General features: G+C 31.1%; 1 long non-coding RNA gene across 1 annotated transcript in view; it reads right to left on the bottom strand.

Moving 5' to 3' along the window:
• Positions 1-957: 957 nt before the first annotated feature.
• Positions 958-16,895, bottom strand: part of LOC149056667 (uncharacterized) — a 99,345-nt gene continuing 83,407 nt past the window's right edge. Inside the window, exon 6 of the long non-coding RNA XR_016191167.1 lies at positions 958-1,308. This is a non-coding gene — a long non-coding RNA (uncharacterized LOC149056667). The remainder of the gene's footprint in view (positions 1,309-16,895) is intronic.

Genomic DNA, 16,895 nt, shown 5'->3' with positions numbered 1-16,895 from the left:
AGAAAGTAAGTAAAAATGCAATATCTAAAATTAATTTTAAATCACGTCACTTATTTTATAATGTTATGCATGACACGTTGAAACAATATCGGTGGTTGTTGACATAATATTATATGCATTATATAAATCCGCTGCTCAACCACTCGACGTACTTTGGGGGTTCAGAAATAATGAGTTTTTCTTGTGCTTAAACGGTTTTTGCCGCCGAAAGACGTATTTTTTCCGAGATTAGAGTGACTGCGCGGTTTCACTCAAGCTGTTACTGGCGTTGACACAATATATAACGACATGTCGTAAATATCGAATATCGCAATATAATAACAATAGAATCATAATAATTATTAATATTATTATTATGACTGCAAAAAATCGAAAAACACTGAGTACGAGGTACTTACTCGTATAATATAATATGTAACAATAATTCGTTAACGCTTTTTTTTCTCTTTGAAAATATTTCAATCGCTTTTTAACAATAAATAGTAATAATCTTTTCGACGTTTGCGCCACGCAGTACGACATTGTTTAAGAAACGTCGAGACGGTTAAACTACGAATGTGAGGTATTCAGGTATGACAATGAAAGAGCGAAATATACAAATATAGTTATACAGAGTGTAACAGAAAGACCTGAACAAAAAAAAAATTATGCTAATTCAACGTATGTCAAAAATTGTCAATATTAAACGATAAGTAAGTATTTTAAGGAATATACTCATATTAGTAAATTCTAAAAAATCATAACTTAAAAAAAAAATTATTACGTTTCAAATTAATTTAACCAAAAAAATATTGAATTTAAAAATCAATTTATAAATTTATAAATAAACTACTTAATTAAGATAATTCTTTTTGTCATTAAAATTTTTCTTATTATCAGATTCACAAATAGGCTATTTTGAATTTATCCAAAACAATTTTTATCAATCTTAAAGCTTTTTAATTTTCAGTACCAAAAAATAAACATAAGAAAAATGTATTATACATGTAGCGCTAGGATCACTAAATGAACAAAAAAATAAAATAAAAAATATCAATTTGAACAAAAATTAATTAAAAGTGAGTTCTATCTGTCACCGCCTTGTATATCAATATATATATAGCGTTCTGTAACCGCGTAAAACCCATACGCTGTACAATATAATAATAATATCATGTGACCTAATTAAAATAACGTACCCGACAAATTTGTTGTTGTTTGGTTGTATTCAATGTTTTCGTGAGTGATTCAAAACTGTTGTAGGTGTGTTTCGTGCGCGCGCACCATATTTTGCTGGCAAAGAATTTTTCTCGTTTAAGTCATTTTCATCTAAATCGTAAAAAAAATATATATATATATATATATATAATCCGATTAGATAATAATATTTATATTAAAAACGAAATATACCCTCGGCGACATAGGCCATTGGGTTGAGTTTACATTGACAACTATAATATATTATTATTTTACAGTGTTCATATTTTATTTTGTAGTTCTGCCTCTGTGGTGATAATAATATTTATAATCAAACAGCATTCGGGTGAAGCATAGCTACATATTATTATGTTATCATTGTGGTAGGTATTGGTGCGATTAAATGAATTAATAATAATATTATATTGTTCATGTTAACGCCTTCGATTTCGCGCTCACAGATTTCTCTTATTCCTTTGGTTCGTCTCGCGTGACATAAACTTATAGCGATCGTGTTGAAATAATGTTATTAAACTCGCCCAAATATTATAAACTAATGTTTTTTAGGTGTTTTTTTTTTTTTACATCGCACGTTGTTCATGTGCCTACTGCGTAGTAGAAGTACTTATGGCACGCATCGATTCGAATAATAATGTTTACACAATAAACAACCCGTAAAATGGGCTTGAACGGGCACCGTTTATACGTATTGAAGTGTTGACTTTTAAGTGTAATAACAGAGCACATAACATGATATTGTGTAAATAATATAATAAATAAAATATTTTTTAAATAATGTACCAAGCATAATATGACGCGTGTACTCGAGACAATGCGGCAATCATAACACCTAAGGCGAGAACTACAGTTTTTTGTCAATCTGGACTATATTTTGTATTGACGTAGTTTTTTACGAAACATGAAATGCGCATTCATGATTTGACGAATTTTGAACAATTAAAAAAGAAAACTGAAAAATTTTCTCAGAATTTCGAAATATTTTACATAAATACTTAAACATTTTTATATTTTCGCGTTAATTATAATGATATGTTTGTTTGATTGCATTCGCATAAACTCTCATCTCCGACACAGCCTTTGGCTTTATAAGGTGGTGATCCAACAATAATCATTATATGGATTTCTTATATACAGATCTTGTACCTGCAGTGACTTCGCAAGAGATATAATTTTTAGTACCTAAAAAGTCCCTATATACACGTAATGTACAGATTGTCCAACCGAAAAAAAATTAAATAAAGAACTAAATAGTTTATTGCGTTATTTTCGTGTGTAAAGATATATAAATATCAAACGATGACTCAGCAATTTACGATAGGCTATTACGCCAGCTAACAGGAGCAAATATAATATATGGCACGATGGGACTTTTGAAAGTTTTCAAGCATTATGTGATAATCAAGTCAGTTTTATTATATCTCTCTTTTTGTGATAATACAATAAGTTACGTAACATAATATTTCGGAAAGTCCGTTATTATACGCCGTACCTATAAATATATATAATATATAGCTTGCACATACTTATTTTTAAGGAATAATCTTTCGCGTTTCGTCAACAGATTGAGAAGTATAAAGCCATATCATATACCTACGCGCATTATTATCGTTTTTACGATATAAGAAAGATAATGAGAGGAGTGTATACAGATTTTTATATATAATGTTGTGTTCGCCGTTTATTTGACCGAAATCGGCTACTGCACGGGCAGAGATTTCGACGAGGGTGGACACGACGATGTGGATCACTTATTGTCTCCTCTCACACACCCCTAGTCGCCCTACCAAATTCACTTGAGCAAACCCAATCGAACAGTATTATAACGACATAGTAATGAAAGATTGTGCGATTCATTTGATTGGCTCCTCGACAAGTTCGCTGGCGAGCACTAAATATTAGAAATTATTAATTGTTTTTACATAAAAACCAAAAAAATCAAAAGTAGATAATACCTATCGACCGATTAAATTCGGTTTATTTGCTCATTCTATCTCTTTGTTTTATTTTTTTTTGAAAATATCTCAAAGCCATAACGCACGAATTCGCGGCTGTCACATCACGCTGTGATTCCGGTATACAACGACGGAGTAATAATAATATCATAAATATGATTTAGACCACAAAATACATATTTTATGATATTAGTATTGTTACGTGTCGTATAGAAATTACTTTTTACTCGGCTCGACGAGTTTCCGCAGTTGTTATCGAAATCACTCGACGGAATCTAGTTTTGAAAAAAAAATCTACCCGCTTTGTGCGTCTACCGTTATATTCTACAGTTCGTATATACACATATAATATACATCATTCGCATATATAATATATATATATAATATATACATAGTATATAACAACTTTTACAAGCACATAATATACCTACACATAATATATTTATACATGAGCAAACCGACAACCGTGGAATGCAGAATACCTACCCTGTGCACAGATTGATATGAGATTATAATATATAATACTCATATAAAGCAGTAACATCCTCTTCGAAACCATAAAATTGGTTTCACAATGTCATTTTGGTCGCGTACGCCACCATAAAATAATAATATTACGAACAAGATGTTTTTATTATTTTTTTGCCGCGAATCAGACATTATTATTATTACATTTTGTCTGAGTGTATTGCGATTTGAAATTCGTTTAACATCTGTGTCGATCCACCTATCACGACTGTAAAAAATTATAAATTTAATACCGAATTGATGACCAACATTCGCTAGGTAGGTACCTATCATGTAAAAAAAAAAATACGATACGATACCGATACCGATCGTATACCGATACGAACAATTACTCACTACACTAATACTGAAATTATATTAGATACCTAATCATTTTTTTTCCCTTTAAACGTACAAAATATGCGACACGTAGTCAATTATTACCTATTTTAGTAATCAAATTCAACTTTTTGAGAAGAAAATCGAAAAATAAATTAAATCATCTCGACTGTTTACTGAAGTTTAAGTTCAAAAGACATTCAATACGTTTTTCGAAGAATTTACATACTGCGATTCGGCTGAATTAATTATATAATAATATGTATTGCTTGGGCATTGGCTCCCGTTCGGGATTCAAAAACATTTTCAACTGATTTTTTACGCACCGTTACGCCTCCATATTAAAATAACAAAGTGTGCATTTATCTGTACAGAACTGCTGCTGCTCTTTGGCTTATTACATCTTGCCAACGTTTTAAAACCTAAGTCGATATGTAGGTAGAGGTGCTTTGTGTATAATATATTTGAAATACCAAAACGTAAAAAAAAAAAAAACGGAAACAATAGCTATACGGGTAACGTAACAGTAATACTTAAAACAGAACTCTTAAAAAAACATGTCGGCCGTCTTTAACGAATTAATAATATATACATATAATGGGAGATGGTATTTTGCGCCACTTTTATTACTTGCTATTTGCGCCACGAATAGGTACATTTAAGTACGTATGTAATTTGCGCCAAAATATAAAAATATAATATCTATTTTGCACCACATATACTAATTAATTTTGGTATTTTGCGCCACACTTTCAACTTTAATAGCAGTTGGAATTTACCAGCAGATAAATTTAGTGATATCGCATAGGATATACAATAATACGTACCGATGCGTCCGACGCGTGTCACATCGTCTCAATATCGTCGAATTATTTATAATTATGACTGATTTTTATATGTTTTATTAATTAACGACAATTTAGATGTTAAATATGCATGGAGTTTGATTTTTATATACATTTATTTATAATTACGAGTTTAATATGACTGATTTTTACAATATATGTTTTATTAATTAACGATAATTTACATATTTAATATACATGGAGTTATTTATATTATTATAATATAAGTGGCGCAAATTACAATTTTAGTAGGTACTCTAGGGCACAGATTACATAATTCCTTTTTATTTAATTTTATTTGGCGCAAATTATAAATTTAAAAAGTGGCGCAAATTATATATATTTATTTTTTTTGGTTGATTTTGGCGCAAATTACATACGCCCTATATAATACCTACACACGGTCACACACGCGTACGATGAACGATTATAAAAAAAAAGTTATTGTTGGTATGATAATATTACGGTAAGCATACTTACCGAACGTACACATATCGCGCAATATTAATATTTAATTAGTACTCGGTATACGATGATATCATAGTGCAGAAACGCGGATTGGTTTTTTTTTTTTAAATCTACCATTTGTATTTTATCATATTATTATTATTATTATTATTATTATTATTATTATTATTATAGGTAGACATACCTCATCATCATCGTGCTTGGTATTTCGATAATAACTATATTATTATTGTAATATAATAAAATAATCTCGCAGTAAACCCCTTCATGCCATACCGGAAATTTCCACGTACCGACAATTGAACGCCACGAGAGCCTATACGGAAATAATATTCACATAATAATATTATTTGAATATTCTAATAATATGATTATACTGTTTGCATGGGGTATTAATGATATATTTAATGTATATAATACATAGGTTTATACATATTATATAATATACAAGGTGTAACAGATAGAACTGATTTTTGAAATAACTTTTGTTCAAATCAATATTTATTTTTATTTTTTTTGTTCATTAAGTGCTACATGTATAATAATAAATCTATTTTATGTTATTTTTTAGTACTAAAATAAAAAAACTTAAGAATTGATAAAAATTGTTTTGGATAAATTCAAAATATCCTATTTGTAAATCTGATTATACCTAGGAACAATTTTGATGTTAAAAATATTTATCTAAGACAAGTAGTTTATTTTTTATTTTAAAATTCAATATTTCTTGGTTAAATGATTTGTAATAACTTTTTAAAAAATATGGTTTTTGAGAATTTGATCACATTTACTTATCATATTATAATATTAACAATTTTTGTCAGACGCTAAATTATCATGATTTTTTTTTTTTTTTTTGGTCAGGTATTTCTGTTACAAGCTGTATATATATATATTATTTTATTATGCTCTTTACATTTACTTTACTACGTATACCTACTAACCGTATGATTAATGTATTCTTACATTGTACTTGAGCCTTCACGGGCGTTTAAATAAATAATTGCTCAAAAGTATAGGTATATACTATATACACCATATACATTTTTATTGAATTTTTAAGAAAACGTATTTTGGTAAAAAAACAACTTTATATTATACTTTTAAATAAATAAATATAGTTTTTAGAATTCTTGTCTAGAACTAAAGTGTTCGAAATAGATATTGATCAGTGATCTACATTTTACAAAACGTTATTTGTCTTATACCATTCCAAAGTTTCAAAAAGACTGCATTACATTATATAGTATTAATTCATATGCATTTTCTGAATATATTACAATATTTCAGTAATATCATTGCATATTGTAATATTATCCATCATGTCTAATATTGGTGAAAAAAAATACAGCATCGTCCGGATCGATCATGTCACACGATGATCTTGTACATCTAGTGGATGGTCCGACGGACAAAACCATATTTGGTAAGTCATGGTGACATTGCCGATCGGAATTCTAATTCGACGACCCGCAAAATTACTCGCAAATTTACATAACAGATTCCGAAGGTGCGATAAACTCGCTAACGGTTCCAGTATCATGGATTTATCGCGGGCAACTGACGAGTTGATCCCACGAATAGACTTTCAAATAAAACAGATCAGTGACTCGGCGGAAACCGGCGTGCAGCAGCTATAGGAACCGAGATGCAGCGATGATGTAGAACCGACGAAAATACCAAACCCAGCAATGCAAATGGATTGAGATTCGTTTAGAGAAGCGATTGAAAAGCAAATTTCAGTCGAATAAAGTCGCGGTACACAGTTCGGTCAAAATAATAGCGTGTTACCAACGTTTTGTTACCTACGTTAACGGAACACGATGCAAAACACCGGACGAGTGAACACTCGAAATAAATTTTAAAATATAACGCCACGCCGTTTTTCCAAAGTGAATGCAAAAATAGTAACCTATTTACGCGTTTTCAGTTTAAGAATAGCGCCGGTTTTGAATGCAATTACGACTATTATTAAGAAACAAATTAAAATTTACTGACATATTAGTTACTATGCACACATCGTTTTATTGCGAATAGGACGTTTGGTTAACATTATTGGTAAAATAATCGCGTAACGAGCTTCGTATGATGGTTTTTAGTACAGCGCTAAAGCAAAAAAAAAAATAAATAAATAAATAAAAAAAAAAGAACTTTTTCTTTCTTGCAAACATCTTCTAAGCGAATGATATAATAAACAATAATAATTATCAAATGAGCAATTAATAATGCATCGCTGCACATTAAATACGCATCGCGCACGTCACGATAGAGCAGCAGCGGTGTAATAATAAACGACAATATTGTTATGTATAATATTTGTAGATAAATAATTAATATCATTATCATCATAACGAATATTCGATTAGTTCATGATTAAATTCGCGTTTTAATGCCAGCCCGTGATTATAATATTATTCCAGAATAAATTATCTAATATTTTACATCGTATCAGAAATGATGAGTGTGCAATAACGACGGACAATATTGTACGCGTTATATCGATATGCATACACAAAAAAAAATCTAAATCTAATTTTTGGTGGAAAATGCGTCCGCGGCGGGAGTTGTTTTCATATGATATATCATCATAATGCGATCATATAATTTTATAAGACAGAAAAAAAAATGAACGTACCTACTTTGTATATAATAGTGCAATATAATAACAGTATTAGTAACATATTATGCGCAAAACCAAATTAAAAGTTAAACGGGTCGTGATGGTACATTAAACGTTTATCCCTCCAACTAATGGTATAAAATATAATATTATTATTATGTAGTTTTTTTTGTCATGAAACTAATTCGACACGGTTAATAAGCATGCATTAAATACGATGTTATTAAAAAAATATATACTATACATTACTAAAACATGTTGTAATCAAGTTAGTAAAAAAAAAAGAAAAAACCCGTTTTAGATTTTTTAATAAATTAAAACTTTTATAATGTGATGAAAACGTCGACAATTTCATATATAAAAACGTGAAAACGTAAATTTTTCCTAAAAACATTACGTAACAATAATAATTCGTTCATATTGCTTAGGGTTCATATCATAAAACCTCAAGTCCTACTGACATTTTGTACAGTCTTTAAAATATATAATTCTTAGCGAATTCATGTTTTTAGATTTACTAAAACACAACACAACTCGATATAAATTGGTTGTTATTAAAATATTCAATTATAAAATGTGAATTTAGCAAAATGAGTCAATAGAAGCAATAATCAAGCAATATCAAACTGAAGCTACAACTGAATCGTAAATATTAAAAACTGATAAAAAGAAAATGTATGGTATAGTAACAACAATGTTTTTCCAAATAGCGAAAGGTTTCGTCTTTCGTGGCAAAAAAAATAGCGGAAACTTCTGAAAAATGTACAAAATGTCAGTAACTGTGAGAGTATTTGAGTAACGTCTAAGGGTTTACGGTTCCACGAAAGCCATAATATACATAACTAATTTATATTTGACATTCGTAACGATCATTTCCTAACAAATTGATTTTGGGATAAATTTATGAAAATTTTAAGTATTAAAAATCTTAAATTATTTTATGTTTACATGAATAAATAAAAAATTATGTTTAAATATAAAATATAAAATGCCTTTCTAATAAAGTAATAACATCATATGATTTTCTGAAACATTTTTATTTTACAACATGGCTTTTCTTCAAATTTGACTTAAAAAAAAATCACCGACAGTCGACACACTTTTAAAGTAGTTCACATAAAATTATTTTAATCGGCTACTTTTTGAGAAAGTATTTCTCAGTGCATTGTTTTTTTAATTTTTTTCTCTATTTATTAGTGTTCCGATAAATTTGTACGAACAAAATTCACGTAACACATTCAAATAATAATAATAATATTATATACTTTAGTACTATAGATATTCGAAATTATTCAAATGGGGAAAAAAAATAAGAAAATATTCCGCTGATTACTTATTCCAAGTACGGTACTACGATAGTATATTTAAAGATAAGAGGAGCCAAGAGCTCTGAACGGGAGGCGAAATGGGCGGTAGCTGAAGAGGCAATCTACCGAAAGTTTATAAACTTATCCCTTATACCGTCGCAACCACCTTTACTGTTTAGAATGCCCTCTAGTTATGGGCAAAGCGTGCGTGGCTAGTTAGACCAATCGGATGAAGGAAAAAACTTTTCGAAACAATTCCATCCGTCTCACCCTCATGCACTACGTCTACTATATTCCTCGGTCTGTTTTGCTTTCGATATAAGAACGTGTAACGAACTCACTCGGAAAATGTTTTCGATAACGAACCTAAATTATTCTACTTCATCAAAACGAACTCCAAGCAAATATTTATTTTTATAAAATTAAATTAAAATTTGGCAGTCTTCAACGTTTTAATTTTTCTAAAATTTTCAAAACCTCGATATTTATAATAATATTACTGTCATCATTTTTTTTTTTTACAATATAAAAATAATGAAACTATCATAGTAATATTATCAAACAACAATTATAGTTCCATATTGGCTGGATAAAATAAAATACAATCGTTCATGCAATATCGTATTAAAGAAAAAAGAAGAAAACATTTGAAGGTAAATATCATAAATTTTTATGTACATACAAGTTAATACGAATAAACAAAATGTAGAATAATATTATATTATACAATATAAACAACAAACATTATACTGTTTAACCTATAAAGTACCTACCTCTAATCGTGATATGTTATGGGTGGTTCCGTCAAGCTAGTAAATATTATTTATAATATACATAAGTTTTAATATCGATTACTGTTCGCTGATTCGATGGTTAAGACATTGCAGTGAATTGAAAATTTCTTATAATTTACGAGCGAATGCAATCAAATTATTTCTACGAGCGATCGTCGAATGTTATTACCATATTTACATAATATAATTTTATGGAATATCTGAAATAGTTCCAATATCATTAAAACACGTTTACAAATAACTGTACATCTTATACACATTCGCTCAAAGTGGTTGAGTAATAATATTATTGTAACCAAGAACATTCATTGTTCTAAATATCGTTGATTTACCGAGAGAATCAGCATTGGAAAAATCCATAGTTTAAGCACAGCAGTTTATTGTTCAACATGACAGTGAAATAAGTTATTTCGCGATATCAATATGGCTTTAAGATAATTTACTGCTCATACGGCCTGACGTGTGAAAACTTTCTAAAATAAAATATGCTTAAAAGATTAAACAGTAATAAAGATTATTTTTATGAAAAATAAAAACCTTTATCTCGTAACTATAATTGAAACGACTCGAGTCGAAAGAACCCTACACAGTATGATAATATTAATATTATGGTATTATTGTTATCAGTTTATCACCACCGAATAGATCAACAATTAATCAACATAGATTTTTTTTTCTCGTAGGTTAGCAAAGTATGCAAAAATGAGAGCCGTTAACATTATTATTATTATTCATGACTTGGATAATTTTTCGTATACATGAAATATATATTATTTTTAATAATAATTATCGAAAGAGCGGCGACACGCTGTCGTGCTTTGAAAACGCTTTTGACGGAATCGTTTACTTACCACACGGTCGCGTGTGAGTGTACCTATATTGCAGTTGCAAATAGTATATGTGTGAGACCAAGTTAGGGAAAATTATCTGTCGTAAGTAATAATAGCACTATATTCCTGACCTGTTTTCAATATTTGGTCCATTTGTTTGCGCGCGCGAGACGCAACGTTTTCGTGTCCACTCGACGTTGACTTTCCACAGCACACACACACACATACATACATATATATATATATATAATATTGTATATTGTGTATACATCGTACAAGCCGTATTATGTATATTGTATGTGTATATATATAATATACGTTAAAGGCGCGGCACACCCTTTGCACGATGATGTTAAAACAAACTTCGCCGGAATGTATTTGCATTCTACTCGGCGGCGGCGTTGGACACCGTAGAAAACGACATTGGCGTAATCGATCGTTGTACACACCAGCGCGCACACACGGATCTGGCCTAAAGAATGTACGTGAGTGTGTGCGTGAGGGGAAAAAGTAATAAAAAAAAAAAAGGAAATAAAGAACAAGCCGAGAAAACATTTTCAATAAACACACACACGCGCACACACGTGATGGTGTTCACAATAGGCAAACACAAGTTTTATTGTTAATGGCAAACACAGTTATATAGTAAAAATCAATATCATATATAGGTTTAATTGCTTCGGCTGGCCTCGGGATTAGGAGGGGTAGGGAGAAAATGACTTCCGGAGGAAGGAAGCTACTGTTAATATTATTATTACTATGCATATGTGCATGTATAATATGTTTTAGAGCCAGAGTTATCTTTTCCTAAAGACCCTGTTCGATATATTATTAAAACAAATATAATATTATTATAAGTATTTTATTGGATTTACAGTATGCGATATTATTCTAAACGAAAGACCGACACGAAAAATGTGTACAATGTATATATATTAATATATAATTATTATGCAAGTGAAAAAAAATTGCAGTTATACCGAAACGAGAACTACGCGTAGGTAATTTGATTAATACAAGAACATGTTATTTATAATATTATTCTTCAGAAAAATTTTTTTTTTAATTTAGCAGTTGCTAACCACCTCAAGATCAATTGCGATCGCAGCGAGTCCCACGTAACGATTATATAATATAAATATGTGCAGCAGCTTTTGTCTCATCGCACAAAAAAAATAACCGATTTCTCCGGATATGCTTGTGGAAGTCCCTTGAGCTCACTCAAAACTTTGTAAAACCTGTAAAATAAACCACAAGCGCCTCTTGGACGTAACTCAAGACTCCGAGGTCAGCTGATATGCATCTATCATAAAAGATTTAAATTATTGACTCGATTGATTTGCTATTTTTGCATCATTAAAAATAACAAACTTGTAAACCAATTTTAAATTTATCAACAAAATATTTATATGTATGACCTAGTAACGCTATAAAGTTTAAACATGATAAAGTTGTATATTGTCGTAATTTACACATTTTTTTATTAATATTATATTAAATTTTAATAATTCGTGTTCAATAATAATTTTAAAAAAACGAGTGGTTATTAGAGGTGCTCGGCCATAATGTTTTGGGTTTGCAAGTAATCGAAATACTATTGAATAGAATTGGAAGCGTTTATTATTTTGTCAACACAAAATATTTTCAAATTATTATCGAGTTTGTAAGACACCTTCACACCGATGTAGTGAAATTGCCTACACAATGCGCCAGCCAACAGATATACGTCAATATACGCATTATTAAATAGAAATATTCAAATACTCAATATGTATAATTCTTTGTATTTATATATAACTACGTTCATTAATTATCTAAAATAGACGTGCCTCTGACTTAAGCTCAAAACATTTGAAACTGATTTTTTACTTAACAAAAACGAGTTTCGAGTTTCGATTTTGGCAAAATCCGTTATTTCTATCAACAACTATAATATTTATTATTCATATTAAAATAAAACGTATACAATTGCCGAATTTGATTTTTAAGATCTGTAGATTTTTAAATAATTCCAAGAAATCGACATTTCTTATCGTATTCTTGATAATAATGGATATACCATCGGCATTTAAAGTCCTCCATTTGTTGAACAACAGTCAGTTGTTGGTATTCAAAAGTTTTTCATACCCCTTATAAGGTCTTTGTTCTGTGCTACAATAAGCAAGAGGGTGTAAAACGTGTTGTACAATATAATAACCGTCCCTTATTCATCTCATTATGTTCAATAATATTTGAGAGATATATTTAAATTAAAAATACGAGTTAATAAAATATTTAAATTTTTACGAAATACATACTATTATACTCTAACCTCTTTATCAATTCTTATTGAATTCAGTATATAACAGTTTTCCATTATGAAAATATAACGAAAATTATTGGCTAAAAAGTTTCTAGGAACTTCTTCCCGAATTACAACAAATATAATATATACACAGTGATCTATATTAAGACTACGACTCAGAAAAATCGATTTATGGCGAGGTGAGAACTAAAGTGAGAGAATGGGACAACACGTCGTCGTCGGAGACCGAATAGAGGGTCAGGCGATGTTAAATTGATATCAGTGCAATTAATTACATTTCAGCGGTAATGATGTAAACGTCACAGGCTACACCACCGGCGTGACACATTTCGTACATAGCCGGAAGAAAGTTTACCGGCAAACAATATAAACCGCTCGTGAACGTTATTAAGATACGTTGAAATTTCGATTTCAAACGAACGCTGACTACTTAACGCGATTGTTATTAAATCGCCTACGGAGTCGTTGCCACTCACAATCGTGACGGAAATGCAGCGATCTCGTCTGTACATATATATATATATATATACGACCGGTACTGTGGTTGTTCGCCTCGGGGGGACCGATGAGAGGGCGTAATAAAAAATTAATTTCATTCGTTACCAGTGAAACGGATCCGCGAGAACGTCTTAATTTACTACTTGTGTATAAAATGTATAACATTATAATATACAATAGTACCTACTCTATGTATAATTCTTGATCATCGCCGGAAACGAGTGTATAAATAAGGTCAAATCCAGGAATCGTTCACGCGAAACAAATTGCAATTTAACGAGATTTGAACACTTAACGATTGTAAGAAATCTTAAATTTACTAGCCTATGTTATATAGTAATATGATTTATAGGTACAAAATACGCGGCAAACGCGCGAAATATTGTATAAGTTTAGTAATGTACTATGAAAACAATTTTTTTTCCCCGAAAACAAAGCGGGGAAAAGTCGCCTACCCAACTTAAGTATACCTACTCGTACGCTCTCCGCATGCAAGCACGCACACGCTGCACCGAGTTATTCGGTGCGTTTTGTATAGGCCGGCAACAATATCGCATCGCATCGCGGTCGAACAGACGCCCTCCGATGGGTCGTTCGGCGGCGTGTAGAATTTCTAAAACAAGACGGGGAATATTTCTATTTTCTCGTTTGTAAAATTCCGTCACCCACCCCCGCCGTCGTTTCCGGTTTCGTCACCGCCAATAATGACCCTGACACCTACTGGCAACTACGCGACGAGGGATTTGGCCGCACCATAGGGGTCAGTGGTGAGGGGGAGGGAGGTGAGTAGTTAACGTTGTCCGGGGTCTACCTGCGGATAACAAATGGATGTCAGGACTCACAAAGATTTAACAACCGGATAGTGGTAGGAGTGGGATTTTCTTGTGGCGCGTTTGAAAAATGTCTGATTCCGACGGTTTTAGCCGGTCTCTAACACCCCCCCCCCCCCTAAACCATCACCGCTCGCACCTCTTCCTAGAATGAAACGGCAGTATGTGTGTGTACTAACGCCTTTTGATGTGTGTAATAGCGACGGGAAACGTATAAAGAAGAAAAATGATTTGCCGCCGCGCGCAACGACGGTGCGAAGAGACGGGCAGATAGACAGAGTGTGAAAGAGATAGACGATCCTTTAAAAGAATGACGACTTCCGAGACTTGGAGCATGAGTATGCTCATTTGCCCGGAAGAAATCGTATTCTAAACAGCCGGACAGCGATGTACATCCGCCTATTGTGTGGCTGTCGGAGACGATAAATAACCATATATATGTATATAAAAAGATCCACGTCGAACGGTATTCGATTTTCCTAGTCGGAAGATTCACGACGAAACGTCCGATATTTCAAAACACGATAAAGTTGCTTATCGCGAAAAATCGGCTAACATCGAATTCGTTTCCGGCTGCAGGTTTTATTATTATAGTTGAACTCCGCGTTAAAAGGCGTTCGTGTGTTAGATGTCTTTTGTTCCGGTGGTTTTGGAGTCTGATAAAACAAACGCTTGAAATAGGCTCGAAAGACACTTACAATATTACTTGGAATACGTTATTTTTGTTTGTAAGATAAAAAACAATAAAATATCGACTACACCCTTTATCACCAAAAAGCGTGTACCTACACATACGACGAACATGTCATATTATACTATATGGCATGTGCTGTTCGCAGTGTCGGCGATTCCGATAAATCACCGTTTAATATTATGCGGATGTTGTACATTTATATGATAATGAAATTTACGTTTACGACCCATTAACCGTTTGATCAGATCGGTAAAGTTCTATTCAAATGTCTGGAAAGTTAGACCGTTAGTCTACACAAATTATCCCAAATCCTGTTGTCGATGTTATCACTGGCGCGTGAGAGTGTCCTACGATGATAGGGGTCGAAAAGCGTATACTTAACTATATATATATAATTATACATATATACATATTACATATATATATTATATATTTAATATCTACTAATTGTGGTCAAAGTTATTTTCGGTGTACATATTATTATGTGTACGCGCGAACATCATCAAGTTGGCTATTGCGAATAAATTATACATATAGGCTGAATTTTCGAGATGTGGTAACATCGCGAAGACACGCTGTTTGTCCTCTAGTCAACTGATCGTCTTTTCGAATTGTATTCACCAACACGTTGTTATTTTGAGCACGACACGTTTAGATGAGTAAAAAAAATAAAAAATCACGGGTAAAAATCGGAACTCGATTGGACAAATTCGATTAATATTTTAACTATAGCTGTAAGCTGTAACTATAATTATATTTTATAATTTATTATTATCATACGACTCTTTATTTTATATACTCGATAATGTTAAAATTATTATATCACGTCCCCGCATAAACGGCACACCAAGTCTTTCATCTCGGCTATTATTTTGTAATTTTTTTTCATATTTTATCATCATAGTACGTCATTGTTTAATTTTTGGACGTTCAAACAGTTTTTTTCACAATTTAAAGTTATCCGTATAATATGAATATTTCATGATAATATGTTTACTGGGCGGAAAGATTCAATTTGATGATTATAGTACATACAATTGACAACTATACAAGTGTATGTGTTTACTTATGAAAATGTAAATAAAAATGATTTTATACAATTTAAAGCTAGTCGTTCAACTTCCCATATAAAATGTAATTTTTTCAAATACTTTTATTCGTAACAGGTATAACGCGAACACAATGATTTTAGTTAAAAACCTTAAAAGAAACACAATATAGTTTTATAAAATTTTAGTTTTTCTTTGTGATAACGCAAAAATTGTCTTAGAAAATTGGTACCTATATATAAGCAGTCAGATGCGCATCACACTGTATAGATACTAATAAGTATAACTCAAATTTATTAATGTCAGGAAGACACCTAAAATATGTTTAATCATTACAACAATAGAGATCTTTAAATACGTCGATTAGAACAATCGTTATATTGCATATTTGTTTCCATCTAACATTATACTATAAGCCAAATCAGAAAATACAATTTTTTTTATATGCGTCGATAGACAATAATGTATAGTAATAAGAAAAATGTCGACAATTAAACAATTATACAATGTAGTAAAAGTTATTGTTTCGTATCCTATATGACTATTGATTGAACTGCAAAAGTTACGTCGATTATTATTACCAATGACTACCTCAAAAAGACATGGATTTTACGCGAAAATGTGTGTTGCTAAGCTTTTAACTATTGCTCTACGGGATAT

This window comes from Diuraphis noxia, unplaced genomic scaffold (genome assembly GCF_037042655.1).
Source record: "Diuraphis noxia isolate RWA-SAM2 unplaced genomic scaffold, SU_Dnox_SAM2 contig0003, whole genome shotgun sequence".
In the NCBI taxonomy this organism is placed as follows: domain Eukaryota; kingdom Metazoa; phylum Arthropoda; class Insecta; order Hemiptera; family Aphididae; genus Diuraphis; species Diuraphis noxia.
The sequence above is the reverse complement of the archived record's forward strand: the minus strand, read 5'-3'. Positions and strand labels throughout refer to the sequence as shown.